At 41.6% G+C, this 10,054-nt stretch overlaps 1 pseudogene across 1 annotated transcript; it reads right to left on the reverse strand.

The window, feature by feature from the left end:
* Nucleotides 1-5,804: 5,804 nt before the first annotated feature.
* Nucleotides 5,805-8,854, reverse strand: LOC148102342 (E3 ubiquitin-protein ligase TRIM21-like; annotated as a pseudogene). The gene is made up of 2 exons (XR_015719326.1): nucleotides 8,768-8,854; nucleotides 5,805-7,736 (listed from the first exon to the last, which is right to left on the reverse strand). The product of XR_015719326.1 is annotated as an E3 ubiquitin-protein ligase TRIM21-like (transcript).
* Between the last annotated feature and the right edge of the window lie 1,200 nt (nucleotides 8,855-10,054).

The raw sequence follows: 10,054 nt of genomic DNA on the forward strand, positions 1-10,054 counted from the left end.
TTCGTAGCACAGGTCTGAGGAAACAAAGAAAACATGCACGATCTGATATCCACAGAGACACAGACAAGCGAACATCGGAGGACACAAGCACAAAAAGACGAGACAGAGAGTGCTAGAATAAAAACTAGCAAACAACAAACAGAAACTGAACATAAGACGGTGACAGTGTGTGCAAAGAAAACCATCACACACTGTTGTTAGGAATGCTGCACGGTTTAATATGTGCATGCTTAGCCGGGAACAGGCTTGGCACACACAGGTTTTTCATAAAAGCCTGAATTAATACACAATGTCACACTGTTAGTCCTACTAAGGTCCTCAAACTGTTTGTGGAACAGCGCAGGAACCCTGGAAGAATCTTCTTCTGGTCATTTTTTCACAACAAGCTGTTTTGGTTGTCTTTACTGACGATGATCACACCCACCATGTTTACAGCTGTGTGCTCACAGCTCGGCTCCTGTGCTACACCTCCTACACCTCCGGCTGCAATGCGATGTTCACACAAACAACAGAAAAGCAGCATCTGGAAAGTTTTCACCAGTCTTGCGCTGCTGTAATAAAGTCGATGCACACCTTTGTGTGTTTGCTCCCACCTGTTACCGTCCTGGAGGGAGGCCCCACAAAACGATAACGGCTGGATAAGAAAAACTGCCTGGGTAACCTGACAGGTTTCAGAGAGGAAACACAGAGCTGATTAAAACACTCAACGTGAAAGCGACGAGAAAACAGGAAACTGGGAGGTTTGAGCACACATCTGGAAGGATGAGATTCTTCAAAAGCTGTGTGTTTGACACTGAAGATGAACGGTGCTGTCATTAATTTCCTGCGAGGGAGGATGAATGCAGGCAGATACGAGGGGGAAACAATAACGTGGTGTCCTCAGATCTGCTAACCTACTGTACGACATTAGTCCGTTGCCACAATGAAAGCAAACAGCCGGCACTACAAGAGTCAACAGATGCTGATAAGCAAAGCAATTGCAGGTCGCGTATCGAGTATCGTGCGCTCATTAATTTTAGTTATTTTTTGTTGTTTTATCTCTGGGCAGCGCTGAGTGTCCCTGACGGGGTTAATTAACCGATGCAGGTAAGGAAAAGAGGCGGCCAACACCTGCACGGCCCCGCAGGCATCGAGATGAGTCACTGATAACTGAGACGAGGAGAGTGGATAAGCAGAGTTAAAACAGTCGAGTCTATAAAACACAAAGAAATTAACCTGTGTGATCAAAACACAATGAAATAGTAATTTCCAGTCTGACAGCAGCAGGGATGCCAGAGTGAAACATTTTAATATTTATTCAGCAGCAGCAGTGCCGTTTGAGCCTTTAAATGCATGAACTGGTCCTTGAAACACATTATTTCTGTTTTGCATTGGATCCATTTTTCCATTTCTTCCCTTTTTACCTCGGCGTGACTAAAATAAACCATAAACTATTCAAGTTCAGTTTTGCTGGGCTGGAGAGGAAAACGACACTTTTTAAAATAGTACATTATTCCGAGTAGGGCTGCCACGATTAGTCGACTATTAAAATCGTCGACGACTGATTTAATAGTCGACGCGTCGTTTGAAGCTTTGTAAGATCACAAAAGCCGCAGGAATAAGTAGTAGGATTTAAGAGTGTAATAACGGACTGAAACAGAAGATGGCAGCACTGCACGTACAAGGATGCCAGCTGCCGTTAAACCCCGAAGAAGAAGAAGCTGTGTCCCAGAATTCATAGCGCAGCCCAGCTCAGTTTACAACAATGGCGGCAGCTAGTTAGTTTTAATATTACTCTTATTATTCTTTCTGGGTCACAAAATAAACGTTTAACATATTTTCAGGCGAGAATGTAGCTGTGTAAACCTCAAATATCTGCTCAGTTTATCAAGACACCACATATTTTCAAAAGCGCTCCGACGTTTTCAGAGACGTCTGTTAGCCACTAGCTCGATAGCTAGCCGGGGGCTAGGCTAACTAGAGCCGTGAGAACACCGGACTCCCGGCAAAACGTCTTCAAACCCACCGCCGTCTTTCGCTACTCAGGTTAAACATGATATATAAGTCACTTAGATAACTTAAAATGTTATTGTTTGGCTTTTTTCAGTATTTTATTTGTTCCTGAGTAAATCGGTTTAGTAGTATAATAGTTTTTACACAGCTGAATAAACGTCAAGCAGACAGCTGATTATCAGAAGTGTGAGATGCTCAAGAATTTACTCCGGTGTCCTGTTATATTTTAGATAGCAAGGAGTTTATTAAACTTCACCGAAACAATCTGCAAATTTCATTAAAATTTAACAAACTATCATCTTGTCTTTATTTTTAGTTAGCACATACCTGAAACACTTCAAGCTGTAAGCTAATGATAGTTATATAAGAGCAGATGCTGCTGGTGCAATAAGCTGTACGTTTTACGTCCAATGGATGATGATCTGATTAGTCGACTATCAAAATGATCGTTTGTGGCAGATCTAATTCCGAGTGCTCACAGGCTGATGGGATTCACAGGTAGGAGTTTATTCATGGTTACCTGCACCGCTGCATGTGTTTCACTCTGTTTTTAATGAGCTCCTCAGCACTGAGATGTTTTCCATTCCTCGTTCTGCACGAGGAATGGAAAATATGCGTGGGAGCTTCATTACAATCACTCAGCCAAACAAAAGGAAGCTGAATTTAACATCTCAGCACAGGGAGGAGGCTTAAGTGTTATCCTTAACAAGGGTTTTTATAAAAGAGGCGTGGCCACAGCTGGAATATGCAAAGGAAAGAAACTCTTCCTCCTTTTCAACCACTTCTTTCTTCAGTGATTTAAAGCTTCAGCCTGAAGAGGAGAGAATCAGTCTGCTTTAAATCACACTTACTTTAAATTAATTCCTCCTCACCTTCAGGTTTTTTGTATTATTTGATCTCATACTGAAAGAGTTCGTCCATTGACACATTTTAACCCTGCAACATTTCACCGTGTTAGTTTGTCATAAATTGGACTATTTTAGGATTTCAGTTCATCTTTCCAATAACGCTGGCAGCTCTGAAACAGCTGTTCTCTCTGAGGGTGTTTTGCATGTAAATAAAAGTGAAATAATTAAATGTAAGTTCTGTGAACAGACCGTCCAGTGGAGCTCCTCAGGGCTCTGTGCTTTCACCACTTTGTTTTCTATGCTAATGAGTGTCAGAGCACGTCAGCATTAGTCCTTCAACATGGTCACAGCCACTGATGAAGGTGTTCAAATGTGGGGTTTTTAATCCAGGTTTACACTTAAACAGTCTCCATGAAACTCTGCCCTCATTCATCCTGGAGATCACTCGTCTAAACCAACTAACATAAAGAATGTGATGTTTTCAAAGCGAACACGTACAAACTGTTGTTATGGATACGATTAAATTTAGGAGCGATGATTTGTGAAATCCTACATGTGTGTTCTAACATGCTTTAATGATGGTATGAGCTGAAAATAAATAACATAAAGTTAATAGTTTATCTGCAACAAAACATTTTTCTACGGTTCAGTTTTTGGTGTCGGGTTCTTTTCCGGCCAAAACAGAGAGAATGAGGAGGAGCTTCTTCCAGGCTATTCGGGCCCTGAACCAGATTTAGGACTGGACTCTCCCACACATCACATCACCACACGCACCACCACACATTTCCTAGAATTTATAATCTTTATAATCTCTTTCTGCTATTTGCACATTTTTTACTGTAAATTTCTAAGTTAATTTGTAAATTTTGTAGTAACCTGTAAATTGTAAATACTGTAAAACTTTTTTCTGTCATTTAATGGTCGGGCATCGTACAGCTACAAGCATTTCACCCCCATGTCATACTGTGTATGGTTGTGTGTGTGTGACAAATAAAATTTGAATTTGAATTTGTATACGGTGGTTGAGCGACCGTGGCTCAGGGGGTTGGGAAGCGCATCTGTAACCGGAAGGTTGCCGGTTTGATTCCCGGGCTCTCTGCTCTCTGTCCTGGTCGTTGTGTCCTTGGGCAAGACACTTCACCTACCGCCTACTGGTGATGGCCAGAGGGGCTGATCAGGGGCTGAACACTTCTCACTGCTGCTAATTTTAACAAAACTAAACAAAAAGTAGAAAAAGGCAATTCACCAAGTCTTGAAAAGTAGAAATACTAGGGGTGGGGGAAAAAATCGATACTATGTAGCATGGTGATATTTTGTTTGCTAATAATGTATGGATACAGGGACAGCAGAAATCGATACTTTGTTACAAAAAGGTTTTTGTGCTCTGACTTCAGAGCATGTTGATCATTTTTCTGAGCAAGAATCCTGACATTCCTTCACTGTCCAAATGTGTTTAACTTGTTTTTGGCAGCAATAAACATGACAGTTTACTTATTTTAATTTAAGACATGTTTTATTTTAATTAAGTTTAAAACTTTTTTATTTAATGTAAAATTATATTTTGTTTTAATTTACTTTCAAATTCTTCAGTTGCTGAAGGGGCTGCATAGTTTTCATAAACTGCATAGTTCAGAATAGCTATAATTGTACCAGATGGTTGGTTCAGTTAAGTTGGACTAGACTGTAATACAAACCGTTCAGTTTGTCAACAATAAAACTGAAATGAGAGAAAGACTGAGTGTGAGACTTTGATATTAGAGAAAATGAATATTGATAAAGTTTACCTTTATGTACAGAATCTGAATATCGCAAAATATTTTAAAAATTGCAATAATATCGTATCGTGCGTTAAGTATTGTGATAATATCGTATCGTGGGATGTATGGTGATTCCCACCTCTAAGAAATACAGAATAAAATATCCATCCAGATCTTTACAACCAACAACATAAAATCTATCTTAATTAAATGGCCTAATTCTCCAATAAATTAGCAATAATAAAGTAAGAAAAAAACAAGACATTCAATTTATGGACACTCAAATTAACAGAGTGACATTAAACGCACCTCATTGCCTGCCGTAGCGTTCTTCGCAGCTGCACTTCACCTCAAAGGTCGGTTAATACATCGGATTTAACTTAACCAAAGTCCAGCAATTAAAGGAAAATAAAATGTTTCTAACAAATGCAATGAAGAACATTAAAATAATTCACTGTCAGTTACTGTCGCTGTGAGTTTGGTGAAAGAAATTTCACGTTTGATGAAGGAAGATCAAGGTTTATCAAGGCTAACAAGGACATAGTTCAAAGGTCAAAATAAGGTAAGGCGATAAAATATAATAGATATATATAATCAATCAATAAGGTGAAAATATCAGATAAAAGGTATAAGGAATAAATAGGTCAAAGGTCAAAACAAAAGACACTGGTAGAGACCTCAAATCATTGTTACTGAAGAAGTACGACATTGTTTGTTTGTGTGTTTGAGAGTTCAGACTGAAAGGGAGCGCACAATCGTGTGTGTGTGTGTCTGCAGCTGTTCTTTGTGTTGTTGCTGGATCGTTGCCTCAGGGGGAAAGTTGTGTGTGTGTTGAACATGCAGACTAACAGAGACTGCAGCTGTCAGTGAAACATGTTCACTGACAGCTCAGCTTCAGCATCGTCTTCATGCTGTGACTGCAGCCGTTCAACTCTGTTGATCTTTAACCCAAATCATCACAACATGCAAATATAATCATCAAAATGATGTGACTGGAAGGATGCAGCAGTCTGTGCTCCACCTTTCTCCTCCACACCTGCAGGTGGAGAACATGGATGCATGAATCTCTACAGAGTTCTTTGAATATTATCCGTCTCATCAGTTTTCAGTGAACGAAAATCCTCACAGAGCCAAAATAAGCAGTTTGTATCCAACATAACTCAGCTGGACTCTGATGCTCCGTATAACAGCCACACATGAGTCTGGATTCACTCAAAGCATTGAACAAACTTTATTGTAAATGAAGCTTTTGGACATTTATTCTCTGATATTTGCTCTTCAGCTCGAGTCTCCATCAGTGGGAACATTTCCTGATTCAACTTTTCTTCTGTTCAAATCAAACTCCATGAGAATCAAAGTGTGAATCAGAGTCCTGATGATCAGATTCTATAGAAACATGGAGACTGTAGAGGATTTACACTCAATATGTTCATTTGTTCCCTTCAAGAAAAATCAATCATTCATCAAATTAAATCAGTCATTGATCAGTTTGATTGACAGGACAGATGATCAGAGGTGCAGAGTTTTTACCTCCATCATTGTTACAGGGACTGAAGAGTGGGTGGAGTTTGTGAGTGAAGGAGCAGCCAGTAAAGGAGTAGATCAGAGCTGCAGCACCTACATCATAAAAGGAGACCAGACCCTCCTCATAATCCACAAACACCCCCACCTTCTCAGGACCAGGATGAAGACAGAGGGGGACTGGAGGGGAAGCATGAGCTTTGTACTCATTTCCATTCCTCAGCCACACAGTCCAGAAACCATACTGAGGTCTCAGTGTGATTTGTCCCTTCCTGTTGATTGACTCTGTGGCCACTCCTAAATCCCAGTCAGTCTTTCCTTTAACCTGAACCTCAAAGTAAAATCTGCCTGAAGAGAAACTCTGCTCTCCTAAAACATTAGGACACTGAGAAAATCTCTCTGGGTTGTCTGGAAGTTTCTTCCTCACATCACCACAGTACACTTGTTTTCCATCATCAGACAGGATGAGAGCAGGATGAGCTGTATCAGGATCCAGAGTCACGTCCACCTCATGCTGCTGGACCCTCTGTAGCTCTGCAGCCTCAAACAGCTTCTTCTTCATGAGTTTCCTGACTGTCTTCTCCAGCTGAGCCACAGCTCTCCCCACAGTCCCCTCATATGATGGTGGATGAACTCTGACCTCTGTCCAGTCCTTGCTGGGTGGAGCAGCTTTCAGGGAGGAGAAGCTTTGGAGGAGGTGGAGGTGGTCTTCAGAGCGTGAGAGCTGCTCCACCTCAGAGCTTCTCTCCATCAGCTCAGAGATTTCCTGTTCCAGATCTTTGATGAGACCTTCAGCCTGTTTCTCTGTAGCTTCCTGTTTGTCTTCAATCTCCTTCATGAGCTCCTTCAGGCGTCTCTCAACAGACTCCATCAGAGCCGTGAGGACCTGAACACCTTCTGCTTTCTGTCTGTCTGCAGCATCTTTACTCATCTTCACCGACTCTTTGATCTCCTGAATCTTCAGTCGTCTCTTCTGGATCATCTGCTGAATCTCAGCCTCTGTTTTGTCCAGCTCTGCCTTCTTTCCTTCATATTCTTCTCTCAGAGGAACAAACTCGTGGTTCTTGTGATCTAAAACAGAGCAGAGCATGCAGACACATGTCTGGTCGGTCTTACAGAACAGCTCCAGGAGTTTATCGTGCTTCCTGCACATCCTGCTTTCCAGGTTCTCCACAGGCTCAATCAGCTGATGTCGTTTCAGACTTGTAGCTATCAGATGAGGCTCCAGGTGAGTCTGACAGTAGGAGGTCTGACACACCAGGCAGGACTTCAGGGCCTTCAGTCTGGTTCCAGTGCAGACGTCACAGGGAACTTCTCCTGGTTTGGCAGCTTGTTGCTCTGAGCTGCTGCTGCTGGCTTTCTGCTGAGCTTCACGTCTGAACTGAGCAACCATCTCAGAGATGAAGGTGTTGACCCTCAGCTGAGGTCGAGTGTAGAAAGTCTCTTTACACATGGGACACTGACAGCTCTGATTCATGTCCCAGTGCTGACTGATGCAGGTTTTGCAGAAGTTGTGTCCACATGGTGTAAAGACTGGATCAGTGAACACATCAAGACAGATGGAGCACAGAAACTGATCTTCAGATCGCAGATTGCTGGCAGCAGACATGTCTGCACTCTGAGGGAGAAAGAAAAGAAACATTTGATTCAAAATTCACTTTAAATTTCATTTTTAAAAAGAGAGAAACAAGCGTCAGTAGTCTGAGGAGCTTGGAAAGAAAAGCGTCTGGACTTCTTTGAGTTTCTTGAAGACGTTTCATCAGAGAAGCTTCTTCAGTTCTCAGAGTAACTGGTGGAGACCCAGCAACACACTCAGACACAAACTGGTTCATCCCAAACACAAACCTTACATCGTAGTGTCTGCTGTACAGTGCAGCGTCTAGATGAACAGGATCAACTTTTGGGGATGAAGATAAATACAGTCGTTAAAAAGATGTGAAATTGTTTCTCTGTTTTACAGAAGGTCCAAGATTCATCCAGATCATTTGTATACTTGAATAAATCAGTTTGTTGGATATATTCCATCAATTACTGTGAAGTAAACTTCGACCTCATTGGTGACTAAATACTTCTTATTGTAAGTCCAGATCAACGAGCCATTAATATTAAACAGTGACTGTTCCAGTAGAACTGACAGTGAGGAGGACGATGAATCATAAACCTTAGAAATGTGTTATTAACTGTTTGATCCAGTATATTAAACATCTGTTTAAATAATGAGATTTATGTTTCCACACAAAGTTACAAAGTGCAGCATCGACTGTTTTCTGAATGATTTAGGAACATCTGTGACTCTTACAGGATACACTAAGTCAGATAATCTTTGTAAAATGTGTGAATGACTTTTTGAAGTACTGACCAAAATCTACTGGTTTACAGTATCAAAGGCTTTATATCAATAAAGAATAAATAGGTGTTTTCACATCTGTAATCCTTATGATCAATCAGATCCAGAATCAATCTAATAGGAACAGGAAGTGATGAATAACCAGGAAGTGTGAGACTGAAGCAGCAGCTCGATGTTCCTACAGTGGATCTGTGGTTACATGAGCAGATTTCTATGGATCCAGTGTGACTGTGATGAGTCCTGATGAAGTGAACAGAGTGAAGATTTGTGTAGAAACAGGAAGTGTGATCAGCTGCACTCACCACTGTTGCTGAGAGAAACCTGATGGACTCCAGTGGATCTTCTTTTAGAGGCAAACAGGACTCGACTGCAGCTCTGCTGCTGCTCTCTCACACTTTCACTTCTGCAAAATGACGTTGAGCTTCTTGTTTTTCAGCTGTTGCTCCGCCTCTTCCTGCCTCTCCCTTTACAGGAATCAGCCGGTCTGTACTCAGTGACTGTGTGCAGCGGGTGGAGGAGTGAGGAGTGGTGTGTGGGTTCACACAGTAATGACGGCCTCAGGTGATCAGGAGAAACTCACCTGGATTTCCTTTTTCCACAGCAGACTGAGAGCTTCAGGTGGACCCTGAAGGAGGTCTCAGACACAGGTGGTAAAAGTACACAGTCTGTACTGAAGTAGAAGTACTACTTTACTAGTACTAATTCAACTTCTTTACTCAAGTAAAAGTAAAAAAGTAAAAAAGTATGTGTTTATACAAAGCTAACTGAACCATGTGCTGCATCAACGTGATAATAAAATAATATTATTCACTTTATTTCTAATAAATATTCCCAGCTTGAATCAGACAAGTTGAACATGAGCAGAGAAAAAGAAGGAAATCCAAATATTCCTGTGTTCAGTTTTCTCCATTGTACAGGCCGACTGTGCCTCTAAACAGGAACATGAGCAGGAAGCCCGTCAGCGGCGTTGATTAGCTGCGTATATATGAATGTGAATCGCATCATTGGCTGGACTTCGGGATAATGAGGCATCGTTCTGATCCCATACTGGAGCAGCCAGTCACTGACTAACACTGCAAAACAGAATTGTTAACGTTTTAATTTTAATTTCAATTAAGGATAGATTTTTTTTGTGCGCAACGCAGATTTTCTGTGCGCACGTGCGCAGGTAAGAGGGAACACTGGTCCCCTTTGACCTCTGCATTTGGTGCCCTCCTCCTCCGTGTCAGCATGTCTGCTATGGCTCCCATTAAGGTTGTTGCAGAGGAGAAAACAGGAGTGAGTCTCAGAGCTCATCAATTTATTTCTACATCAGACACAAACCATGTGACCATGTGCAAGACTCTTTCCTCTCAGCTGTGGTTTAGTTTGAATAGTGGGAATAACAGAATCACCAGTGGACCATCTGACAGTGACCCTCCAAGCCTCCATGAACCCAGCAGAGCTGAGCACTGACTCTGGTCAGGTCTCCAAATTCAGGCTGTTAGATTTATAAAACTCTACAAGTCAGTCTTAATGAGGAAGATCGAGAGAATCTGATTTCTGTGATCTGTGGATGGAAATCTGGGTTCCCAGCCTCTTCCTCACAG

Source organism: Neolamprologus brichardi, chromosome 7 (genome assembly GCF_056152115.1).
Source record: "Neolamprologus brichardi isolate AB-2024 chromosome 7, ASM5615211v1, whole genome shotgun sequence".
Classification (NCBI taxonomy): Eukaryota; Metazoa; Chordata; class Actinopteri; order Cichliformes; family Cichlidae; genus Neolamprologus; species Neolamprologus brichardi.